This window comes from Engystomops pustulosus, chromosome 9 (assembly GCF_040894005.1).
Source record: "Engystomops pustulosus chromosome 9, aEngPut4.maternal, whole genome shotgun sequence".
Classification (NCBI taxonomy): Eukaryota; Metazoa; Chordata; class Amphibia; order Anura; family Leptodactylidae; genus Engystomops; species Engystomops pustulosus.
Genome location: NC_092419.1, coordinates 66989745 through 67009447, shown reverse-complemented (window position 1 = coordinate 67009447; position 19703 = coordinate 66989745). Strand labels below are relative to the sequence as shown.

General features: G+C 45.6%; 76 pseudogenes; all 76 read left to right on the top strand.

Moving 5' to 3' along the window:
- Nucleotides 1-144: 144 nt before the first annotated feature.
- Nucleotides 145-263, top strand: LOC140080446 (5S ribosomal RNA; annotated as a pseudogene).
- Nucleotides 264-333: 70 nt separating this feature from the next.
- On the top strand, nucleotides 334-452 carry LOC140090267 (5S ribosomal RNA; annotated as a pseudogene).
- Nucleotides 453-711: 259 nt separating this feature from the next.
- Nucleotides 712-830, top strand: LOC140098319 (5S ribosomal RNA; annotated as a pseudogene).
- A 70-nt stretch (nucleotides 831-900) lies between these two features.
- On the top strand, nucleotides 901-1019 carry LOC140087302 (5S ribosomal RNA; annotated as a pseudogene).
- Nucleotides 1020-1270: 251 nt separating this feature from the next.
- On the top strand, nucleotides 1271-1389 carry LOC140080445 (5S ribosomal RNA; annotated as a pseudogene).
- Nucleotides 1390-1459: 70 nt separating this feature from the next.
- LOC140099596 (5S ribosomal RNA) lies at nucleotides 1460-1578 on the top strand (annotated as a pseudogene).
- A 70-nt stretch (nucleotides 1579-1648) lies between these two features.
- On the top strand, nucleotides 1649-1767 carry LOC140085357 (5S ribosomal RNA; annotated as a pseudogene).
- A 70-nt stretch (nucleotides 1768-1837) lies between these two features.
- On the top strand, nucleotides 1838-1956 carry LOC140095956 (5S ribosomal RNA; annotated as a pseudogene).
- Nucleotides 1957-2026: 70 nt separating this feature from the next.
- LOC140087121 (5S ribosomal RNA) lies at nucleotides 2027-2145 on the top strand (annotated as a pseudogene).
- A 70-nt stretch (nucleotides 2146-2215) lies between these two features.
- On the top strand, nucleotides 2216-2334 carry LOC140090572 (5S ribosomal RNA; annotated as a pseudogene).
- Nucleotides 2335-2782: 448 nt separating this feature from the next.
- Nucleotides 2783-2901, top strand: LOC140080444 (5S ribosomal RNA; annotated as a pseudogene).
- A 70-nt stretch (nucleotides 2902-2971) lies between these two features.
- On the top strand, nucleotides 2972-3090 carry LOC140090266 (5S ribosomal RNA; annotated as a pseudogene).
- A 259-nt stretch (nucleotides 3091-3349) lies between these two features.
- On the top strand, nucleotides 3350-3468 carry LOC140091335 (5S ribosomal RNA; annotated as a pseudogene).
- Nucleotides 3469-3538: 70 nt separating this feature from the next.
- On the top strand, nucleotides 3539-3657 carry LOC140080321 (5S ribosomal RNA; annotated as a pseudogene).
- A 70-nt stretch (nucleotides 3658-3727) lies between these two features.
- On the top strand, nucleotides 3728-3846 carry LOC140090265 (5S ribosomal RNA; annotated as a pseudogene).
- A 259-nt stretch (nucleotides 3847-4105) lies between these two features.
- LOC140091334 (5S ribosomal RNA) lies at nucleotides 4106-4224 on the top strand (annotated as a pseudogene).
- Nucleotides 4225-4294: 70 nt separating this feature from the next.
- LOC140080310 (5S ribosomal RNA) lies at nucleotides 4295-4413 on the top strand (annotated as a pseudogene).
- A 251-nt stretch (nucleotides 4414-4664) lies between these two features.
- On the top strand, nucleotides 4665-4783 carry LOC140083340 (5S ribosomal RNA; annotated as a pseudogene).
- Nucleotides 4784-4853: 70 nt separating this feature from the next.
- LOC140099595 (5S ribosomal RNA) lies at nucleotides 4854-4972 on the top strand (annotated as a pseudogene).
- Nucleotides 4973-5042: 70 nt separating this feature from the next.
- Nucleotides 5043-5161, top strand: LOC140085356 (5S ribosomal RNA; annotated as a pseudogene).
- A 70-nt stretch (nucleotides 5162-5231) lies between these two features.
- LOC140087120 (5S ribosomal RNA) lies at nucleotides 5232-5350 on the top strand (annotated as a pseudogene).
- A 70-nt stretch (nucleotides 5351-5420) lies between these two features.
- On the top strand, nucleotides 5421-5539 carry LOC140092491 (5S ribosomal RNA; annotated as a pseudogene).
- Nucleotides 5540-5987: 448 nt separating this feature from the next.
- LOC140085714 (5S ribosomal RNA) lies at nucleotides 5988-6106 on the top strand (annotated as a pseudogene).
- Nucleotides 6107-6176: 70 nt separating this feature from the next.
- On the top strand, nucleotides 6177-6295 carry LOC140095220 (5S ribosomal RNA; annotated as a pseudogene).
- A 70-nt stretch (nucleotides 6296-6365) lies between these two features.
- LOC140095106 (5S ribosomal RNA) lies at nucleotides 6366-6484 on the top strand (annotated as a pseudogene).
- A 70-nt stretch (nucleotides 6485-6554) lies between these two features.
- LOC140095751 (5S ribosomal RNA) lies at nucleotides 6555-6673 on the top strand (annotated as a pseudogene).
- A 70-nt stretch (nucleotides 6674-6743) lies between these two features.
- On the top strand, nucleotides 6744-6862 carry LOC140085713 (5S ribosomal RNA; annotated as a pseudogene).
- Nucleotides 6863-6932: 70 nt separating this feature from the next.
- LOC140080443 (5S ribosomal RNA) lies at nucleotides 6933-7051 on the top strand (annotated as a pseudogene).
- Nucleotides 7052-7302: 251 nt separating this feature from the next.
- Nucleotides 7303-7421, top strand: LOC140097509 (5S ribosomal RNA; annotated as a pseudogene).
- Nucleotides 7422-7680: 259 nt separating this feature from the next.
- LOC140092409 (5S ribosomal RNA) lies at nucleotides 7681-7799 on the top strand (annotated as a pseudogene).
- A 70-nt stretch (nucleotides 7800-7869) lies between these two features.
- Nucleotides 7870-7988, top strand: LOC140089640 (5S ribosomal RNA; annotated as a pseudogene).
- A 70-nt stretch (nucleotides 7989-8058) lies between these two features.
- On the top strand, nucleotides 8059-8177 carry LOC140096355 (5S ribosomal RNA; annotated as a pseudogene).
- Nucleotides 8178-8247: 70 nt separating this feature from the next.
- Nucleotides 8248-8366, top strand: LOC140083041 (5S ribosomal RNA; annotated as a pseudogene).
- Nucleotides 8367-8436: 70 nt separating this feature from the next.
- On the top strand, nucleotides 8437-8555 carry LOC140087990 (5S ribosomal RNA; annotated as a pseudogene).
- Nucleotides 8556-9001: 446 nt separating this feature from the next.
- Nucleotides 9002-9120, top strand: LOC140080442 (5S ribosomal RNA; annotated as a pseudogene).
- Nucleotides 9121-9190: 70 nt separating this feature from the next.
- LOC140094038 (5S ribosomal RNA) lies at nucleotides 9191-9309 on the top strand (annotated as a pseudogene).
- Nucleotides 9310-9749: 440 nt separating this feature from the next.
- LOC140092408 (5S ribosomal RNA) lies at nucleotides 9750-9868 on the top strand (annotated as a pseudogene).
- Nucleotides 9869-9938: 70 nt separating this feature from the next.
- Nucleotides 9939-10057, top strand: LOC140080441 (5S ribosomal RNA; annotated as a pseudogene).
- A 70-nt stretch (nucleotides 10058-10127) lies between these two features.
- Nucleotides 10128-10246, top strand: LOC140096354 (5S ribosomal RNA; annotated as a pseudogene).
- Nucleotides 10247-10316: 70 nt separating this feature from the next.
- On the top strand, nucleotides 10317-10435 carry LOC140096670 (5S ribosomal RNA; annotated as a pseudogene).
- A 70-nt stretch (nucleotides 10436-10505) lies between these two features.
- On the top strand, nucleotides 10506-10624 carry LOC140098537 (5S ribosomal RNA; annotated as a pseudogene).
- Nucleotides 10625-10883: 259 nt separating this feature from the next.
- On the top strand, nucleotides 10884-11002 carry LOC140080439 (5S ribosomal RNA; annotated as a pseudogene).
- Nucleotides 11003-11072: 70 nt separating this feature from the next.
- On the top strand, nucleotides 11073-11191 carry LOC140096352 (5S ribosomal RNA; annotated as a pseudogene).
- Nucleotides 11192-11261: 70 nt separating this feature from the next.
- Nucleotides 11262-11380, top strand: LOC140099594 (5S ribosomal RNA; annotated as a pseudogene).
- A 70-nt stretch (nucleotides 11381-11450) lies between these two features.
- LOC140085711 (5S ribosomal RNA) lies at nucleotides 11451-11569 on the top strand (annotated as a pseudogene).
- Nucleotides 11570-11639: 70 nt separating this feature from the next.
- LOC140080438 (5S ribosomal RNA) lies at nucleotides 11640-11758 on the top strand (annotated as a pseudogene).
- Nucleotides 11759-11828: 70 nt separating this feature from the next.
- Nucleotides 11829-11947, top strand: LOC140086628 (5S ribosomal RNA; annotated as a pseudogene).
- A 70-nt stretch (nucleotides 11948-12017) lies between these two features.
- On the top strand, nucleotides 12018-12136 carry LOC140080437 (5S ribosomal RNA; annotated as a pseudogene).
- Nucleotides 12137-12206: 70 nt separating this feature from the next.
- Nucleotides 12207-12325, top strand: LOC140095105 (5S ribosomal RNA; annotated as a pseudogene).
- A 70-nt stretch (nucleotides 12326-12395) lies between these two features.
- LOC140085383 (5S ribosomal RNA) lies at nucleotides 12396-12514 on the top strand (annotated as a pseudogene).
- A 70-nt stretch (nucleotides 12515-12584) lies between these two features.
- Nucleotides 12585-12703, top strand: LOC140087989 (5S ribosomal RNA; annotated as a pseudogene).
- A 259-nt stretch (nucleotides 12704-12962) lies between these two features.
- Nucleotides 12963-13081, top strand: LOC140085708 (5S ribosomal RNA; annotated as a pseudogene).
- A 70-nt stretch (nucleotides 13082-13151) lies between these two features.
- On the top strand, nucleotides 13152-13270 carry LOC140090609 (5S ribosomal RNA; annotated as a pseudogene).
- A 259-nt stretch (nucleotides 13271-13529) lies between these two features.
- Nucleotides 13530-13648, top strand: LOC140088536 (5S ribosomal RNA; annotated as a pseudogene).
- Nucleotides 13649-13899: 251 nt separating this feature from the next.
- Nucleotides 13900-14018, top strand: LOC140091523 (5S ribosomal RNA; annotated as a pseudogene).
- A 259-nt stretch (nucleotides 14019-14277) lies between these two features.
- Nucleotides 14278-14396, top strand: LOC140080436 (5S ribosomal RNA; annotated as a pseudogene).
- Nucleotides 14397-14466: 70 nt separating this feature from the next.
- Nucleotides 14467-14585, top strand: LOC140090264 (5S ribosomal RNA; annotated as a pseudogene).
- Nucleotides 14586-14844: 259 nt separating this feature from the next.
- Nucleotides 14845-14963, top strand: LOC140091333 (5S ribosomal RNA; annotated as a pseudogene).
- A 70-nt stretch (nucleotides 14964-15033) lies between these two features.
- On the top strand, nucleotides 15034-15152 carry LOC140080298 (5S ribosomal RNA; annotated as a pseudogene).
- Nucleotides 15153-15222: 70 nt separating this feature from the next.
- On the top strand, nucleotides 15223-15341 carry LOC140098741 (5S ribosomal RNA; annotated as a pseudogene).
- Nucleotides 15342-15411: 70 nt separating this feature from the next.
- On the top strand, nucleotides 15412-15530 carry LOC140087988 (5S ribosomal RNA; annotated as a pseudogene).
- Nucleotides 15531-15789: 259 nt separating this feature from the next.
- On the top strand, nucleotides 15790-15908 carry LOC140085707 (5S ribosomal RNA; annotated as a pseudogene).
- Nucleotides 15909-15978: 70 nt separating this feature from the next.
- Nucleotides 15979-16097, top strand: LOC140080434 (5S ribosomal RNA; annotated as a pseudogene).
- A 70-nt stretch (nucleotides 16098-16167) lies between these two features.
- LOC140092114 (5S ribosomal RNA) lies at nucleotides 16168-16286 on the top strand (annotated as a pseudogene).
- A 70-nt stretch (nucleotides 16287-16356) lies between these two features.
- On the top strand, nucleotides 16357-16475 carry LOC140078660 (5S ribosomal RNA; annotated as a pseudogene).
- Nucleotides 16476-16545: 70 nt separating this feature from the next.
- LOC140087987 (5S ribosomal RNA) lies at nucleotides 16546-16664 on the top strand (annotated as a pseudogene).
- Nucleotides 16665-16923: 259 nt separating this feature from the next.
- On the top strand, nucleotides 16924-17042 carry LOC140085706 (5S ribosomal RNA; annotated as a pseudogene).
- Nucleotides 17043-17490: 448 nt separating this feature from the next.
- Nucleotides 17491-17609, top strand: LOC140098392 (5S ribosomal RNA; annotated as a pseudogene).
- A 259-nt stretch (nucleotides 17610-17868) lies between these two features.
- LOC140080433 (5S ribosomal RNA) lies at nucleotides 17869-17987 on the top strand (annotated as a pseudogene).
- Nucleotides 17988-18058: 71 nt separating this feature from the next.
- On the top strand, nucleotides 18059-18177 carry LOC140099593 (5S ribosomal RNA; annotated as a pseudogene).
- Nucleotides 18178-18247: 70 nt separating this feature from the next.
- Nucleotides 18248-18366, top strand: LOC140090262 (5S ribosomal RNA; annotated as a pseudogene).
- A 259-nt stretch (nucleotides 18367-18625) lies between these two features.
- LOC140091332 (5S ribosomal RNA) lies at nucleotides 18626-18744 on the top strand (annotated as a pseudogene).
- A 70-nt stretch (nucleotides 18745-18814) lies between these two features.
- LOC140080287 (5S ribosomal RNA) lies at nucleotides 18815-18933 on the top strand (annotated as a pseudogene).
- Nucleotides 18934-19184: 251 nt separating this feature from the next.
- On the top strand, nucleotides 19185-19303 carry LOC140080432 (5S ribosomal RNA; annotated as a pseudogene).
- Nucleotides 19304-19373: 70 nt separating this feature from the next.
- LOC140088411 (5S ribosomal RNA) lies at nucleotides 19374-19492 on the top strand (annotated as a pseudogene).
- A 70-nt stretch (nucleotides 19493-19562) lies between these two features.
- On the top strand, nucleotides 19563-19681 carry LOC140085297 (5S ribosomal RNA; annotated as a pseudogene).
- Nucleotides 19682-19703: the final 22 nt, after the last annotated feature.

Here is a 19703-nt window from a genome sequence, read left to right as displayed (position 1 = left end):
CAGCAGCAATGCAGCTTAAGGCTTGGCAAGTACCAGCATGGGAGACTGGCTGGGAATCCCAAGTTCCGTTGACCTTTTTGAACCTGAAAATTGTGTTAGTTTCTCTATGAGATAGTAAAAGAAGGTTCAAACTGAACAGCTGCTGTCAACGGCCATTCTAAGCTGAATGTGCCTGCTCTCGTCAGATCGCAGCAGCAATGCAGCTTAAGGCTTGGCAAGTACCAGCATGGGAGACTGGCTGGGAATCCCAAGTTCTGTTGACCTTTTTGAACCTGAAAATTGTTAGTTTCTCTGTCAAAGATGGTAAAAGAAGGTTCAAATTGAACAGCTGCTGTCAACGGCCATTCTAAGCTGAATGTGCCTGCTCTCGTCAGATGGCAGCAGCAATGCAGCTTAAGGCTTGGTAAGTACCAGCATGGGAGACTGGCTGGGAATCCCAAGTTCCGTTGACCTTTTTGAACCTGAAAATTGTGTTAGTTTCTCTATGAGATAGTAAAAGAAGGTTCAAATTGAAAAGCTGGTGTCAACGGCCATTCTAAGCTGAATGTGCGTGCTCTTGTCGGATCACAGCAGCGATGCGGCTTAAGGCTTGGCAAGTACCAGCATGGGAGACTGGCTGCGAATCCCAAGTTCCGTTGACCTTTTTGAACCTTAAAATTGTGTTAGTTTCTCTATGAGATAGTAAAAGAAGGTTCAAACTGAACAGCTGCTGTCAACGGCCATTCTAAGCTGAATGTGCCTGCTCTTGTCAGATCGCAGCAGCAATGCAGCTTAAGGCTTGGCAAGTACCAGCATGGGAGACTGGCTGGGAATCCCAAGTTCAGTTGACCTTTTTGAACCTGAAAATTGTGTTAGTTTCTCTATGAGATAGTAAAAGAAGGTTCAAATTGAACAGCTGCTGTCAACGGCCATTCTAAGCTGAATGTGCCTGCTCTCATCAGATCGCAGCAGCAATGCAGCTTAAGGCTTGGCAAGTACCAGCATGGGAGACTGGCTGGGAATCCCAAGTTCAGTTGACCTTTTTGAACCTGAAAATTGTGTTAGTTTCTCTATGAGATAGTAAAAGAAGGTTCAAATTGAACAGCTGCTGTCAACGGCCATTCTAAGCTGAATGTGCCTGCTCTCGTCAGATCGCAGCAGCTTAAAGCTTGGCAAGTACCAGCATGGGAGACTGGCTGGGAATCCCAAGTTCCGTTGACCTTTTTGAACCTGAAAATTGTGTTAGTTTCTCTATGAGATAGTAAAAGAAGGTTCAAATTGAACAGCTGCTGTCAACGGCCATTCTAAGCTGAATGTGCCTGCTCTCGTCAGATCGCAGCAGCAATGCAGCTTAAGGCTTGGCAAGTACCAGCATGGGAGACTGGCTGGGAATCCCAAGTTCTGTTGACCTTTTTGAACCTGAAAATTGTGTTAGTTTCTCTATGAGATAGTAAAAGAAGGTTCAAATTGAACAGCTGCTGTCAACGGCCATTCTAAGCTGAATGTGCCTGCTCTCGTCAGATCGCAGCAGCAATGCAGCTTAAGGCTTGGCAAGTACCAGCATGGGAGACTGGCTGGGAATCCCAAGTTCCGTTGACCTTTTTGAACCTGAAAATTGTGTTAGTTTCTCTATGAGATAGTAAAAGAAGGTTCAAATTGAACAGCTGCTGTCAACGGCCATTCTAAGCTGAATGTGCCTGCTCTCGTCAGATCGCAGCAGCAATGCAGCGTAAGGCTTGGCAAGTACCAGCATGGGAGACTGGCTGGGAATCCCAAGTACTGTTGACCTTTTTGAAACTGAAAATTGTGTTAGTTTTTCTATGAGATAGTAAAAGAAGGTTCAAATTGAACAGCTGCTGTCAACGGCCATTCTAAGCTGAATGTGCCTGCTCTCGTCAGATCGCAGCAGCAATGCAGCTTAAGGCTTGGCAAGTACCAGCATGGGAGTCTGGCTGGGTATCCCAAGTTCTGTTGACCTTTTTGAACCTGAAAATTGTGTTAGTTTCTCTATGAGATAGTAAAAGAAGGTTTAAATTGAACAGCTGCTGTCAACGGCCATTCTAAGCTGAATGTGCCTGCTCTCGTCAGATCGCAGCAACAATGCAGCTTAAGGCTTGGCAAGTACAAGCATGGGAGACTGGCTGGGAATCCCAAGTTCTGTTGACCTTTTTGAACCTGAAAATTGTTAGTTTCTCTGTCAAAGATGGTAAAAGAAGGTTCAAATTGAACAGCTGCTGTCAACGGCCATTCTAAGCTGAATGTGCCTGCTCTCGTCAGATCGCAGCAGCAATGCAGCTTAAGGCTTGGCAAGTACCAGCATGGGAGACTGGCTGGGAATACCAAGTTCCTTTGACCTTTTTGAACCTGAAAATTGTGTTAGTTTCTCTATGAGATAGTAAAAGAAGGTTCAAACTGAACAGCTGCTGTCAACGGCCATTCTAAGCTGAATGTGCCTCCTCTCGTCAGATCACAGCAGCAATGCAGCTTAAGGCTTGGCAAGTACCAGCATGGGAGACTGGCTGGGAATCCCAAGTTCCGTTGACCTTTTTGAACCTGAAAATTGTGTTAGTTTCTCTATGAGATAGTAAAAGAAGGTTCAAATTGAACAGCTGCTGTCAACGGCCATTTTAAGCTGAATGTGCGTGCTCTTGTCGGATCACAGCAGCGATGCGGCTTAAGGCTTGGCAAGTACCAGCATGGGAGACTGGCTGCGAATTCCAAGTTCCGTTGACCTTTTTGAACCTGAAAATTGTGTTAGTTTCTCTATGAGATAGTAAAAGAAGGTTCAAACTGAACAGCTGCTGTCAACGGCCATTCTAAGCTGAATGTGCCTGCTCTCGTCAGATCGCAGCAGCAATGCAGCTTAAGGCTTGGCAAGTACCAGCATGGGAGACTGGCTGGGAATCCCAAGTTCTGTTGACCTTTTTGAACCTGAAAATTGTTTGTTTCTCTGTCAAAGATGGTAAAAGAAGGTTCAAATTGAACAGCTGCTGTCAACGGCCATTCTAAGCTGAATGTGCCTGCTCTCGTCAGATGGCAGCAGCAATGCAGCTTAAGGCTTGGTAAGTACCAGCATGGGAGACTGGCTGGGAATCCCAAGTTCCGTTGACCTTTTTGAACCTGAAAATTGTGTTAGTTTCTCTATGAGATAGTAAAAGAAGGTTCAAATTGAAAAGCTGGTGTCAACGGCCATTCTAAGCTGAATGTGCGTGCTCTTGTCGGATCACAGCAGCGATGCGGCTTAAGGCTTGGCAAGTACCAGCATGGGAGACTGGCTGCGAATCCCAAGTTCCGTTGACCTTTTTGAACCTGAAAATTGTGTTAGTTTCTCTATGAGATAGTAAAAGAAGGTTCAAACTGAACAGCTGCTGTCAACGGCCATTCTAAGCTGAATGTGCCTGCTCTCGTCAGATCGCAGCAGCAATGCAGCTTAAGGCTTGGCAAGTACCAGCATGGGAGACTGGCTGGGAATCCCAAGTTCAGTTGACCTTTTTGAACCTGAAAATTGTGTTAGTTTCTCTATGAGATAGTAAAAGAAGGTTCAAATTGAACAGCTGCTGTCAACGGCCATTCTAAGCTGAATGTGCCTGCTCTCATCAGATCGCAGCAGCAATGCAGCTTAAGGCTTGGCAAGTACCAGCATGGGAGACTGGCTGGGAATCCCAAGTTCTGTTGACCTTTTTGAACCTGAAAATTGTTAGTTTCTCTGTCAAAGATGGTAAAAGAAGGTTCAAATTGAACAGCTGCTGTCAACGGCCATTCTAAGCTGAATGTGCCTGCTCTCGTCAGATGGCAGCAGCAATGCAGCTTAAGGCTTGGTAAGTACCAGCATGGGAGACTGGCTGGGAATCCCAAGTTCCGTTGACCTTTTTGAACCTGAAAATTGTGTTAGTTTCTCTATGAGATAGTAAAAGAAGGTTCAAATTGAAAAGCTGGTGTCAACGGCCATTCTAAGCTGAATGTGCGTGCTCTTGTCGGATCACAGCAGCGATGCGGCTTAAGGCTTGGCAAGTACCAGCATGGGAGACTGGCTGCGAATCCCAAGTTCCGTTGACCTTTTTGAACCTGAAAATTGTGTTAGTTTCTCTATGAGATAGTAAAAGAAGGTTCAAACTGAACAGCTGCTGTCAACGGCCATTCTAAGCTGAATGTGCCTGCTCTCGTCAGATCGCAGCAGCAATGCAGCTTAAGGCTTGGCAAGTACCAGCATGGGAGACTGGCTGGGAATCCCAAGTTCAGTTGACCTTTTTGAACCTGAAAATTGTGTTAGTTTCTCTATGAGATAGTAAAAGAAGGTTCAAACTGAACAGCTGCTGTCAACGGCCATTCTAAGCTGAATGTGCCTGCTCTCATCAGATCGCAGCAGCAATGCAGCTTAAGGCTTGGCAAGTACCAGCATGGGAGACTGGCTGGGAATCCCAAGTTCTGTTGACCTTTTTGAACCTGAAAATTGTGTTAGTTTCTCTATGAGATAGTAAAAGAAGGTTCAAATTGAACAGCTGCTGTCAACGGCCATTCTAAGCTGAATGTGCCTGCTCTCGTCAGATCGCAGCAGCTTAAAGCTTGGCAAGTACCAGCATGGGAGACTGGCTGGGAATCCCAAGTTCCGTTGACCTTTTTGAACCTGAAAATTGTGTTAGTTTCTCTATGAGATAGTAAAAGAAGGTTCAAATTGAACAGCTGCTGTCAACGGCCATTCTAAGCTGAATGTGCCTGCTCTCGTCAGATCGCAGCAGCAATGCAGCTTAAGGCTTGGCAAGTACCAGCATGGGAGACTGGCTGGGAATCCCAAGTTCTGTTGACATTTTTGAACCTGAAAATTGTGTTAGTTTCTCTATGAGATAGTAAAAGAAGGTTCAAATTGAACAGCTGCTGTCAACGGCCATTCTAAGCTGAATGTGCCTGCTCTCGTCAGATCGCAGCAGCAATGCAGCTTAAGGCTTGGCAAGTACCAGCATGGGAGACTGGCTGGGAATCCCAAGTTCCGTTGACCTTTTTGAACCTGAAAATTGTGTTAGTTTCTCTATGAGATAGTAAAAGAAGGTTCAAATTGAACAGCTGCTGTCAACGGCCATTCTAAGCTGAATGTGCCTGCTCTCGTCAGATCGCAGCAGCAATGCAGCGTAAGGCTTGGCAAGTACCAGCATGGGAGACTGGCTGGGAATCCCAAGTACTGTTGACCTTTTTAAACCTGAAAATTGTGTTAGTTTTTCTATGAGATAGTAAAAAAAGGTTCAAATTGAACAGCTGCTGTCAACGGCCATTCTAAGCTGAATGTGCCTGCTCTCGTCAGATCGCAGCAACAATGCAGCTTAAGGCTTGGCAAGTACAAGCATGGGAGACTGGCTGGGAATCCCAAGTTCTGTTGACCTTTTTGAACCTGAAAATTGTTAGTTTCTCTGTCAAAGATGGTAAAAGAAGGTTCAAATTGAACAGCTGCTGTCAACGGCCATTCTAAGCTGAATGTGCCTGCTCTCGTCAGATCGCAGCAGCAATGCAGCTTAAGGCTTGGCAAGTACCAGCATGGGAGACTGGCTGGGAATCCCAAGTTCCTTTGACCTTTTTGAACCTGAAAATTGTGTTAGTTTCTCTATGAGATAGTAAAAGAAGGTTCAAACTGAACAGCTGCTGTCAACGGCCATTCTAAGCTGAATGTGCCTCCTCTCGTCAGATCACAGCAGCAATGCAGCTTAAGGCTTGGCAAGTACCAGCATGGGAGACTGGCTGGGAATCCCAAGTCCCGTTGACCTTTTTGAACCTGAAAATTGTGTTAGTTTCTCTATGAGATAGTAAAAGAAGGTTCAAATTGAACAGCTGCTGTCAACGGCCATTTTAAGCTGAATGTGCGTGCTCTTGTCGGATCACAGCAGCGATGCGGCTTAAGGCTTGGCAAGTACCAGCATGGGAGACTGGCTGCGAATTCCAAGTTCCGTTGACCTTTTTGAACCTGAAAATTGTGTTAGTTTCTCTATGAGATAGTAAAAGAAGGTTCAAACTGAGCAGCTGCTGTCAACGGCCATTCTAAGCTGAATGTGCCTGCTCTCGTCAGATCGCAGCATCAATGCAGCTTAAGGCTTGGCAAGTACCAGCATGGGAGACTGGCTGGGAATCCCAAGTTCTGTTGACCTTTTTGAACCTGAAAATTGTTAGTTTCTCTGTCAAAGATGGTAAAAGAAGGTTCAAATTGAACAGCTGCTGTCAACGGCCATTCTAAGCTGAATGTGCCTGCTCTCGTCAGATTGCAGCAGCAATGCAGCTTAAGGCTTGGCAAGTACCAGCATGGGAGACTGGCTAGGAATCCCAAGTTCTGTTGACCTTTTTGAACCTGAAAATTGTGTTAGTTTCTCTATGAGATAGTAAAAGAAGGTTCAAATTGAACAGCGGCTGTCATCGGCCATTCTAAGCTGAATGTGCCTGCTCTCGTCAGATCGCAGCAACAATGCAGCTTAAGGCTTGGCAAGTACAAGCATGGGAGACTGGCTGGGAATCCCAAGTTCTGTTGACCTTTTTGAACCTGAAAATTGTTAGTTTCTCTGTCAAAGATGGTAAAATAAGGTTCAAATTGAACAGCTGCTGTCAACGGCCATTCTAAGCTGAATGTGCCTGCTCTCGTCAGCTCGCAGCAGCAATGCAGCTTAAGGCTTGGCAAGTACCAGCATGGGAGACTGGCTGCGAATTCCAAGTTCCGTTGACCTTTTTGAACCTGAAAATTGTGTTAGTTTCTCTATGAGATAGTAAAAGAAGGTTCAAACTGAACAGTTGCTGTCAACGGCCATTCTAAGCTGAATGTGCCTGCTCTCGTCAGATCGCAGCATCAATGCAGCTTAAGGCTTGGCAAGTACCAGCATGGGAGACTGGCTGGGAATCCCAAGTTCTGTTGACCTTTTTGAACCTGAAAATTGTTAGTTTCTCTGTCAAAGATGGTAAAAGAAGGTTCAAATTGAACAGCTGCTGTCAACGGCCATTCTAAGCTGAATGTGCCTGCTCTCGTCAGATCGCAGCAGCAATGCAGCTTAAGGCTTGGCAAGTACCAGCATGGGAGACTGGCTGGGAATCCCAAGTTCTGTTGACCTTTTTGAACCTGAAAATTGTGTTAGTTTCTCTATGAGATAGTAAAAGAAGGTTCTAATTGAACAGCTGCTGTCAACGGCCATTCTAAGCTGAATGTGCCTGCTCTCGTCAGATCGCAGCAGCTTAAAGCTTGGCAAGTACCAGCATGGGAGACTGGCTGGGAATCCCAAGTTCCGTTGACCTTTTTGAACCTGAAAATTGTGTTAGTTTCTCTATGAGATAGTAAAAGAAGGTTCAAATTGAACAGCTGCTGTCAACGGCCATTCTAAGCTGAATGTGCCTGCTCTCGTCAGATTGCAGCAGCAATGCAGCTTAAGGCTTGGCAAGTACCAGCATGGGAGACTGGCTGGAAATCCCAAGTTCTGTTGACCTTTTTGAACCTGAAAATTGTGTTATTTTCTCTATGTTATAGTAAAAGAAGGTTCAAATTGAACAGCTGCTGTCAACGGCCATTCTAAGCTGAATGTGCGTGCTCTCCTCAGATCGCAGCAGCAATGCAGCTTAAGCCTTGGCACGTACCAGCATGGGAGACTGGCTGGGAATCCCAAGTTCCGTTGACCTTTTTGAACCTGAAAAATGTGTTAGTTTCTCTATGAGATAGTAAAAGAAGGTTCAAATTGAACAGCTGCTGTCAACGGCCATTCTAAGCTGAATGTGCCTGCTCTCGTCAGATCGCAGCAGCAATGCAGCGTAAGGCTTGGCAAGTACCAGCATGGGAGACTGGCTAGGAATCCCAAGTACTGTTGACCTTTTTGAACCTGAAAATTGTGTTAGTTTTTCTATGAGATAGTAAAAGAAGGTTCAAATTGAACAGCTGCTGTCAACGGCCATTCTAAGCTGAATGTGCCTGCTCTCGTCAGATTGCAGCAGCAATGCAGCTTAAGGCTTGGCAAGTACCAGCATGGGAGACTGGCTGGGAATCCCAAGTTCTGTTGACCTTTTTGAACCTGAAAATTGTGTTAGTTTCTCTATGAGATAGTAAAAGAAGGTTTAAATTGAACAGCTGCTGTCAACGGCCATTCTAAGCTCAATGTGCCTGCTCTCGTCAGATCGCAGCAACAATGCAGCTTAAGGCTTGGCAAGTACAAGCATGGGAGACTGGCTGGGAATCCCAAGTTCTGTTGACCTTTTTGAACCTTAAAATTGTTAGTTTCTCTGTCAAAGATGGTAAAAGAAGGTTCAAATTGAACAGCTGCTGTCAACGGCCATTCTAAGCTGAATGTGCCTGCTCTCGTCAGATCGCAGCAGCAATGCAGCTTAAGGCTTGGCAAGTACCAGCATGGGAGACTGGCTGGGAATACCAAGTTCCGTTGCCCTTTTTGAACCTGAAAATTGTGTTAGTTTCTCTATGAGATAGTAAAAGAAGGTTCAAACTGAACAGCTGCTGTCAACGGCCATTCTAAGCTGAATGTGCCTGCTCTCGTCAGATCACAGCAGCAATGCAGCTTAAGGCTTGGCAAGTACCAGCATGGGAGACTGGCTGGGAATCCCAAGTTCCGTTGACCTTTTTGAACCTGAAAATTGTGTTAGTTTCTCTATGAGATAGTAAAAGAAGGTTCAAATTGAACAGCTGCTGTCAAAGGCCATTCTAAGCTGAATGTGCCTGCTCTCGTCAGATCGCAGCAGCAATGCAGCTTAAGGCTTTAAAGTACCAGCATGGGAGACTGGCTGCGAATCCCAAGTTCCGTTGACCTTTTTGAACCTGAAAATTGTGTTAGTTTCTCTATGAGATAGTAAAAGAAGGTTCAAATTGAACAGCTGCTGTCAAAGGCCATTCTAAGCTGAATGTGCCTGCTCTCGTCAGATCGCAGCAACAATGCAGCTTAAGGCTTTAAAGTACCAGCATGGGAGACTGGCTGCGAATCCCAAGTTCCGTTGACCTTTTTGAACCTGAAAATTGTGTTAGTTTCTCTATGAGATAGTAAAAGAAGGTTCAAACTGAACAGCTGCTGTCAACGGCCATTCTAAGCTGAATGTGCCTGCTCTCGTCAGATCGCAGCAGCAATGCAGCTTAAGGCTTGGCAAGTACCAGCATGGGAGACTGGCTGGGAATCCCAAGTTCTGTTGACCTTTTTGAACCTGAAAATTGTTAGTTTCTCTGTCAAAGATGGTAAAAGAAGGTTCAAATTGAACAGCTGCTGTCAACGGCCATTCTAAGCTGAATGTGCCTGCTCTCGTCAGATGGCAGCAGCAATGCAGCTTAAGGCTTGGCAAGTACCAGCATGGGAGACTGGCTGGGAATCCCAAGTTCTGTTGACCTTTTTGAACCTGAAAATTGTGTTAGTTTCTCTATGAGATAGTAAAAGAAGGTTCTAATTGAACAGCTGCTGTCAACGGCCATTCTAAGCTGAATGTGCCTGCTCTCGTCAGATCGCAGCAGCTTAAAGCTTGGCAAGTACCAGCATGGGAGACTGGCTCGGAATCCCAAGTTCCGTTGACCTTTTTGAACCTGAAAATTGTGTTAGTTTCTCTATGAGATAGTAAAAGAAGGTTCAAATTGAACAGCTGCTGTCAACGGCCATTCTAAGCTGAATGTGCGTGCTCTCCTCAGATCGCAGCAGCAATGCAGCTTAAGCCTTGGCACGTACCAGCATGGGAGACTGGCTGGGAATCCCAAGTTCCGTTGACCTTTTTGAACCTGAAAATTGTGTTAGTTTCTCTATGAGATAGTAAAAGAAGGTTCAAATTGAACAGCTGCTGTCAACGGCCATTCTAAGCTGAATGTGCCTGCTCTCGTCAGATCGCAGCAGCAATGCAGCGTAAGGCTTGGCAAGTACCAGCATGGGAGACTGGCTAGGAATCCCAAGTACTGTTGACCTTTTTGAACCTGAAAATTGTGTTAGTTTTTCTATGAGATAGTAAAAGAAGGTTCAAATTGAACAGCTGCTGTCAACGGCCATTCTAAGCTGAATGTGCCTGCTCTCGTCAGATCGCAGCAGCAATGCAGCTTAAGGCTTGGCAAGTACCAGCATGGGAGACTGGCTGGGAATCCCAAGTTCTGTTGACCTTTTTGAACCTGAAAATTGTGTTAGTTTCTCTATGAGATAGTAAAAGAAGGTTTAAATTGAACAGCTGCTGTCAACGGCCATTCTAAGCTCAATGTGCCTGCTCTCGTCAGATCGCAGCAACAATGCAGCTTAAGGCTTGGCAAGTACAAGCATGGGAGACTGGCTGGGAATCCCAAGTTCTGTTGACCTTTTTGAACCTGAAAATTGTTAGTTTCTCTGTCAAAGATGGTAAAAGAAGGTTCAAATTGAACAGCTGCTGTCAACGGCCATTCTAAGCTGAATGTGCCTGCTCTCGTCAGATTGCAGCAGCAATGCAGCTTAAGGCTTGGCAAGTACCAGCATGGGAGACTGGCTGGGAATCCCAAGTTCTGTTGAACTTTTTGAACCTGAAAATTGTGTTAGTTTCTCTATGAGATAGTAAAAGAAGGTTCAAATTGAACAGCTGCTGTCAACGGCCATTCTAAGCTGAATGTGCGTGCTCTCCTCAGATCGCAGCAGCAATGCAGCTTAAGGCTTGGCACGTACCAGCATGGGAGACTGGCTGGGAATCCCAAGTTCCGTTGACCTTCTTGAACCTGAAAATTGTGTTAGTTTCTCTATGAGATAGTAAAAGAAGGTTCAAATTGAACAGCTGCTGTCAACGGCCATTCTAAGCTGAATGTGCCTGCTCTCGTCAGATCGCAGCAGCAATGCAGCGTAAGGCTTGGCAAGTTCCAGCATGGGAGACTGGCTAGGAATCCCAAGTACTGTTGACCTTTTTGAACCTGAAAATTGTGTTAGTTTTTCTATGAGATAGTAAAAGAAGGTTCAAATTGAACAGCTGCTGTCAACGGCCATTCTAAGCTGAATGTGCCTGCTCTCGTCAGATCGCAGCAGCAATGCAGCTTAAGGCTTGGCAAGTACCAGCATGGGAGACTGGCTGGGAATCCCAAGTTCTGTTGACCTTTTTGAACCTGAAAATTGTGTTAGTTTCTCTATGAGATAGTAAAAGAAGGTTTAAATTGAACAGCTGCTGTCAACGGCCATTCTAAGCTCAATGTGCCTGCTCTCGTCAGATCGCAGCAACAATGCAGCTTAAGGCTTGGCAAGTACAAGCATGGGAGACTGGCTGGGAATCCCAAGTTCTGTTGACCTTTTTGAACCTGAAAATTGTTAGTTTCTCTGTCAAAGATGGTAAAAGAAGGTTCAAATTGAACAGCTGCTGTCAACGGCCATTCTAAGCTGAATGTGCCTGCTCTCGTCAGATCGCAGCAGCAATGCAGCTTAAGGCTTGGCAAGTACCAGCATGGGAGACTGGCTGGGAATCCCAAGTTCCGTTGACCTTTTTGAACCTGAAAATTGTGTTAGTTTCTCTATGAGATAGTAAAAGAAGGTTCAAACTGAACAGCTGCTGTCAACGGCCATTCTAAGCTGAATGTGCCTGCTCTCGTCAGATCGCAGCATCAATGCAGCTTAAGGCTTGGCAAGTACCAGCATGGGAGACTGGCTGGGAATCCCAAGTTCTGTTGACCTTTTTGAACCTGAAAATTGTTAGTTTCTCTGTCAAAGATGGTAAAAGAAGGTTCAAATTGAACAGCTGCTGTCAACGGCCATTCTAAGCTGAATGTGCCTGCTCTCGTCAGATCGCAGCAGCAATGCAGCTTAAGGCTTGGCAAGTACCAGCATGGGAGACTGGCTGGGAATCCCAAGTTCTGTTGACCTTTTTGAACCTGAAAATTGTGTTAGTTTCTCTATGAGATAGTAAAAGAAGGTTCAAATTGAACAGCTGCTGTCATCGGCCATTCTAAGCTGAATGTGCCTGCTCTCGTCAGATCGCAGCAACAATGCAGCTTAAGGCTTGGCAAGTACCAGCATGGGAGACTGGCTGGGAATCCCAAGTTCTGTTGACCTTTTTGAACCTGAAAATTGTTAGTTTCTCTGTCAAAGATGGTAAAAGAAGGTTCAAATTGAACAGCTGCTGTCAACGGCCATTCTAAGCTGAATGTGCCTGCTCTCGTCAGATCGCAGCAGCAATGCAGCTTAAGGCTTGGCAAGTACCAGCATGGGAGACTGGCTGGGAATCCCAAGTTCTGTTGACCTTTTTGAACCTGAAAATTGTGTTAGTTTCTCTATGAGATAGTAAAAGAAGGTTCAAATTGAACAGCGGCTGTCATCGGCCATTCTAAGCTGAATGTGCCTGCTCTCGTCAGATCGCAGCAACAATGCAGCTTAAGGCTTGGCAAGTACAAGCATGGGAGACTGGCTGGGAATCCCAAGTTCTGTTGACCTTTTTGAACCTGAAAATTGTTAGTTTCTCTGTCAAAGATGGTAAAATAAGGTTCAAATTGAACAGCTGCTGTCAACGGCCATTCTAAGCTGAATGTGCCTGCTCTCGTCAGCTCGCAGCAGCAATGCAGCTTAAGGCTTGGCAAGTACCAGCATGGGAGACTGGCTGGGAATACCAAGTTCCGTTGACCTTTTTGAACCTGAAAATTGTGTTAGTTTCTCTATGAGATAGTAAAAGAAGGTTCAAACTGAACAGCTGCTGTCAACGGCCATTCTAAGCTGAATGTGCCTGCTCTCGTCAGATCACAGCAGCAATGCAGCTTAAGGCTTGGCAAGTACCAGCATGGGAGACTGGCTGGGAATCCCAAGTTCCGTTGACCCTTTTGAACCTGAAAATTGTGTTAGTTTCTCTATGAGATAGTAAAAGAAGGTTCAAATTGAACAGCTGCTGTCAACGGCCATTCTAAGCTGAATGTGCGTGCTCTTGTCAGATCACAGCAGCGATGCGGCTTAAGGCTTGGCAAGTACCAGCATGGGAGACTGGCTGCGAATTCCAAGTTCCGTTGACCTTTTTGAACCTGAAAATTGTGTTAGTTTCTCTATGAGATAGTAAAAGAAGGTTCAAACTGAACAGCTGCTGTCAACGGCCATTCTAAGCTGAATGTGCCTGCTCTCGTCAGATCGCAGCATCAATGCAGCTTAAGGCTTGGCAAGTACCAGCATGGGAGACTGGCTGGGAATCCCAAGTTCTGTTGACCTTTTTGAACCTGAAAATTGTTAGTTTCTCTGTCAAAGATGGTAAAAGAAGGTTCAAATTGAACAGCTGCTGTCAACGGCCATTCTAAGCTGAATGTGCCTGCTCTCGTCAGATCGCAGCAGCAATGCAGCTTAAGGCTTGGCAAGTACCAGCATGGGAGACTGGCTGGGAATCCCAAGTTCTGTTGAGCTTTTTGAACCTGAAAACTGTGTTAGTTTCTCTATGAGATAGTAAAAGAAGGTTCAAATTGAACAGCTGCTGTCAACGGCCATTCTAAGCTGAATGTGCGTGCTCTTGTCGGATCACAGCAGCGATGCGGCTTAAGGCTTGGCAAGTACCAGCATGGGAGACTGGCTGCGAATCCCAAGTTCCGTTGACCTTTTTGAACCTGAAAATTGTGTTAGTTTCTCTATGAGATAGTAAAAGAAGGTTCAAATTGAACAGCTGCTGTCAACGGCCATTCTAAGCTGAATGTGCCTGCTCTCGTCAGATCGCAGCAGCAATGCAGCTTAAGGCTTGGCAAGTACCAGCATGGGAGACTGTCTGGGAATCCCAAGTTCCGTTGACCTTTTTGAACCTGAAAATTGTGTTAGTTTCTCTATGGGATAGTAAAAGAAGGTTCAAATTGAACAGCTGCTGTCAACGGCCATTCTAAGCTGAATGTGCCTGCTCTCGTCAGATCGCAGCAGCTTAAAGCTTGGCAAGTACCAGCATGGGAGACTGGCTGGGAATCCCAAGTTCCGTTGACCTTTTTGAACCTGAAAATTGTGTTAGTTTCTCTATGAGATAGTAAAAGAAGGTTCAAATTGAACAGCTGCTGTCAACGGCCATTCTAAGCTGAATGTGCCTGCTCTCGTCAGATCGCAGCAGCAATGCAGCGTAAGGCTTGGCAAGTACCAGCATGGGAGACTGGCTGGGAATCCCAAGTTCTGTTGACCTTTTTGAACCTGAAAATTGTGTTAGTTTCTCTATGAGATAGTAAAAGAAGGTTCAAATTGAACAGCTGCTGTCAACGGCCATTCTAAGCTGAATGTGCGTGCTCTTGTCGGATCACAGCAGCGATGCGGCTTAAGGCTTGGCAAGTACCAGCATGGGAGACTGGCTGCGAATTCCAAGTTCCGTTGACCTTTTTGAACCTGAAAATTGTGTTAGTTTCTCTATGAGATAGTAAAAGAAGGTTCAAACTGAACAGCTGCTGTCAACGGCCATTCTAAGCTGAATGTGCCTGCTCTCGTCAGATCGCAGCAGCAATGCAGCTTAAGGCTTGGCAAGTACCAGCATGGGAGACTGGCTGGGAATCCCAAGTTCTGTTGACCTTTTTGAACCTGAAAATTGTTAGTTTCTCTGTCAAAGATGGTAAAAGAAGGTTCAAATTGAACAGCTGCTGTCAACGGCCATTCTAAGCTGAATGTGCCTGCTCTCGTCAGATGGCAGCAGCAATGCAGCTTAAGGCTTGGTAAGTACCAGCATGGGAGACTGGCTGGGAATCCCAAGTTCCGTTGACCTTTTTGAACCTGAAAATTGTGTTAGTTTCTCTATGAGATAGTAAAAGAAGGTTCAAATTGAACAGCTGGTGTCAACGGCCATTCTAAGCTGAATGTGCGTGCTCTTGTCGGATCACAGCAGCGATGCGGCTTAAGGCTTGGCAAGTACCAGCATGGGAGACTGGCTGCGAATCCCAAGTTCCGTTGACCTTTTTGAACCTGAAAATTGTGTTAGTTTCTCTATGAGATAGTAAAAGAAGGTTCAAACTGAACAGCTGCTGTCAACGGCCATTCTAAGCTGAATGTGCCTGCTCTCGTCAGATCGCAGCAGCAATGCAGCTTAAGGCTTGGCAAGTACCAGCATGGGAGACTGGCTGGGAATCCCAAGTTCAGTTGACCTTTTTGAACCTGAAAATTGTGTTAGTTTCTCTATGAGATAGTAAAAGAAGGTTCAAATTGAACAGCTGCTGTCAACGGCCATTCTAAGCTGAATGTGCCTGCTCTCATCAGATCGCAGCAGCAATGCAGCTTAAGGCTTGGCAAGTACCAGCATGGGAGACTGGCTGGGAATCCCAAGTTCTGTTGACCTTTTTGAACCTGAAAATTGTGTTAGTTTCTCTATGAGATAGTAAAAGAAGGTTTAAACTGAACAGCTGCTGTCAACGGCCATTCTAAGCTGAATGTGCCTGCTCTCGTCAGATCACAGCAGCAATGCAGCTTAAGGCTTGGCAAGTACCAGCATGGGAGACTGGCTGGGAATCCCAAGTTCCTTTGACCTTTTTGAACCTGAAAATTGTGTTAGTTTTTCTATGAGATAGTAAAAGAAGGTTTAAACTGAACAGCTGCTGTCAACGGCCATTCTAAGCTGAATGTGCCTGCTCTCGTCAGATCACAGCAGCAATGCAGCTTAAGGCTTGGCAAGTACCAGCATGGGAGACTGGCTGGGAATCCCAAGTTCCGTTGACCTTTTTGAACCTGAAAATTGTGTTAGTTTCTCTATGAGATAGTAAAAGAAGGTTCAAATTGAACAGCTGCTGTCAACGGCCATTTTAAGCTGAATGTGCGTGCTCTTGTCGGATCACAGCAGCGATGCGGCTTAAGGCTTGGCAAGTACCAGCATGGGAGACTGGCTGCGAATTCCAAGTTCCGTTGACCTTTTTGAACCTGAAAATTGTGTTAGTTTCTCTATGAGATAGTAAAAGAAGGTTCAAACTGAACAGCTGCTGTCAACGGCCATTCTAAGCTGAATGTGCCTGCTCTCGTCAGATCGCAGCATCAATGCAGCTTAAGGCTTGGCAAGTACCAGCATGGGAGACTGGCTGGGAATCCCAAGTTCTGTTGACCTTTTTGAACCTGAAAATTGTTAGTTTCTCTGTCAAAGATGGTAAAAGAAGGTTCAAATTGAACAGCTGCTGTCAACGGCCATTCTAAGCTGAATGTGCCTGCTCTCGTCAGATCGCAGCAGCAATGCAGCTTAAGGCTTGGCAAGTACCAGCATGGGAGACTGGCTGGGAATCCCAAGTTCTGTTGACCTTTTTGAACCTGAAAATTGTGTTAGTTTCTCTATGAGATAGTAAAAGAAGGTTCAAATTGAACAGCTGCTGTCAACGGCCATTCTAAGCTGAATGTGCCTGCTCTCGTCAGAGCGCAGCAACAATGCAGCTTAAGGCTTGGCAAGTACAAGCATGGGAGACTGGCTGGGAATCCCAAGTTCTGTTGACCTTTTTGAACCTGAAAATTGTTAGTTTCTCTGTCAAAGATGGTAAAATAAGGTTCAAATTGAACAGCTGCTGTCAACGGCCATTCTAAGCTGAATGTGCCTGCTCTCGTCAGATCGCAGCAGCAATGCAGCTTAAGGCTTGGCAAGTACCAGCATGGGAGACTGGCTGGGAATACCAAGTTCCGTTGACCTTTTTGAACCTGAAAATTGTGTTAGTTTCTCTATGAGATAGTAAAAGAAGGTTCAAACTGAACAGCTGCTGTCAACGGCCATTCTAAGCTGAATGTGCCTGCTCTCGTCAGATCACAGCAGCAATGCAGCTTAAGGCTTGGCAAGTACCAGCATGGGAGACTGGCTGGGAATCCCAAGTTCCGTTGACCTTTTTGAACCTGAAAATTGTGTTAGTTTCTCTATGAGATAGTAAAAGAAGGTTCAAATTGAACAGCTGCTGTCAAAGGCCATTCTAAGCTGAATGTGCGTGCTCTTGTCGGATCACAGCAGCGATGCGGCTTAAGGCTTGGCAAGTACCAGCATGGGAGACTGGCTGCGAATTCCAAGTTCCGTTGACCTTTCTGAACCTGAAAATTGTGTTAGTTTCTCTATGAGATAGTAAAAGAAGGTTCAAACTGAACAGCTGCTGTCAACGGCCATTCTAAGCTGAATGTGCCTGCTCTCGTCAGATCGCAGCATCAATGCAGCTTAAGGCTTGGCAAGTACCAGCATGGGAGACTGGCTGGGAATCCCAAGTTCTGTTGACCTTTTTGAACCTGAAAATTGTTAGTTTCTCTGTCAAAGATGGTAAAAGAAGGTTCAAATTGAACAGCTGCTGTCAACGGCCATTCTAAGCTGAATGTGCCTGCTCTCGTCAGATGGCAGCAGCAATGCAGCTTAAGGCTTGGCAAGTACCAGCATGGGAGACTGACTGGGAATCCCAAGTTCTGTTGAGCTTTTTGAACCTGAAAATTGTGTTAGTTTCTCTATGAGATAGTAAAAGAAGGTTCAAATTGAACAGCTGGTGTCAACGGCCATTCTAAGCTGAATGTGCGTGCTCTTGTCGGATCACAGCAGCGATGCGGCTTAAGGCTTGGCAAGTACCAGCATGGGAGACTGGCTGCGAATCCCAAGTTCCGTTGACCTTTTTGAACCTGAAAATTGTGTTAGTTTCTCTATGAGATAGTAAAAGAAGGTTCAAATTGAACAGCTGCTGTCAACGGCCATTCTAAGCTGAATGTGCCTGCTCTCGTCAGATCGCAGCAGCAATGCAGCGTAAGGCTTAGCAAGTACCAGCATGGGAGACTGGCTGGGAATCCCAAGTTCTGTTGACCTTTTTGAACCTGAACATTGTGTTAGTTTCTCTATGAGATAGTAAAAGAAGGTTCAAATTGAACAGCTGCTGTCAACGGCCATTCTAAGCTGAATGTGCGTGCTCTTGTCGGATCACAGCAGCGATGCGGCTTAAGGCTTGGCAAGTACCAACATGGGAGACTGGCTGCGAATTCCAAGTTCCGTTGACCTTTTTGAACCTGAAAATTGTGTTAGTTTCTCTATGAGATAGTAAAAGAAGGTTCAAACTGAACAGCTGCTGTCAACGGCCATTCTAAGCTGAATGTGCCTGCTCTCGTCAGATCGCAGCAGCAATGCAGCTTAAGGCTTGGCAAGTACCAGCATGGGAGACTGGCTGGGAATCCCAAGTTCTGTTGACCTTTTTGAACCTTAAAAATTGTTAGTTTCTCTGTCAAAGATGGTAAAAGAAGGTTCAAATTGAACAGCTGCTGTCAACGGCCATTCTAAGCTGAATGTGCCTGCTCTCGTCAGATCGCAGCAGCAATGCAGCTTAAGGCTTGGCAAGTACCAGCATGGGAGACTGGCTGGGAATCCCAAGTTCCGTTGACCTTTTTGAACCTGAAAATTGTGTTAGTTTCTCTATGAGATAGTAAAAGAAGGTTCAAATTGAACAGCTGCTGTCAACGGCCATTCTAAGCTGAATGTGCCTGCTCTCGTCAGATGGCAGCAGCAATGCAGCTTAAGGCTTGGTAAGTACCAGCATGGGAGACTGGCTGGGAATCCCAAGTTCCGTTGACCTTTTTGAACCTGAAAATTGTGTTAGTTTCTCTATGAGATAGTAAAAGAAGGTTCAAATTGAACAGCTGGTGTCAACGGCCATTCTAAGCTGAATGTGCGTGCTCTTGTCGGATCACAGCAGCGATGCGGCTTAAGGCTTGGCAAGTACCAGCATGGGAGACTGGCTGCGAATCCCAAGTTCCGTTGACCTTTTTGAACCTGAAAATTGTGTTAGTTTCTCTATGAGATAGTAAAAGAAGGTTCAAACTGAACAGCTGCTGTCAACGGCCATTCTAAGCTGAATGTGCCTGCTCTCGTCAGATCGCAGCAGCAATGCAGCTTAAGGCTTGGCAAGTACCAGCATGGGAGACTGGCTGGGAATCCCAAGTTCAGTTGACCTTTTTGAACCTGAAAATTGTGTTAGTTTCTCTATGAGATAGTAAAAGAAGGTTCAAATTGAACAGCTGCTGTCAACGGCCATTCTAAGCTGAATGTGCCTGCTCTCATCAGATCGCAGCAGCAATGCAGCTTAAGGCTTGGCAAGTACCAGCATGGGAGACTGGCTGGGAATCCCAAGTTCTGTTGACCTTTTTGAACCTGAAAATTGTGTTAGTTTCTCTATGAGATAGTAAAAGAAGGTTCAAATTGAACAGCTGCTGTCAACGGCCATTCTAAGCTGAATGTGCCTGCTCTCGTCAGATCGCAGCAGCTTAAAGCTTGGCAAGTACCAGCATGGGAGACTGGCTGGGAATCCCAAGTTCCGTTGACCTTTTTGAACCTGAAAATTGTGTTAGTTTCTCTATGAGATAGTAAAAGAAGGTTCAAATTGAACAACTGCTGTCAACGGCCATTCTAAGCTGAATGTGCCTGCTCTCGTCAGATCGCAGCAGCAATGCAGCTTAAGGCTTGGCAAGTACCAGCATGGGAGACTGGCTGGGAATCCCAAGTTCTGTTGACCTTTTTGAACCTGAAAATTGTGTTAGTTTCTCTATGAGATAGTAAAAGAAGGTTCAAATTGAACAGCTGCTGTCAACGGCCATTCTAAGCTGAATGTGCCTGCTCTCGTCAGATCGCAGCAGCAATGCAGCTTAAGGCTTGGCAAGTACCAGCATGGGAGACTGTCTGGGAATCCCAAGTTCCGTTGACCTTTTTGAACCTGAAAATTGTGTTAGTTTCTCTATGAGATAGTAAAAGAAGGTTCAAATTGAACAGCTGCTGTCAACGGCCATTCTAAGCTGAATGTGCCTGCTCTCGTCAGATCGCAGCAGCAATGCAGCGTAAGGCTTGGCAAGTACCAGTATGGGAGACTGGCTGGGAATCCCAAGTACTGTTGACCTTTTTGAACCTGAAAATTGTGT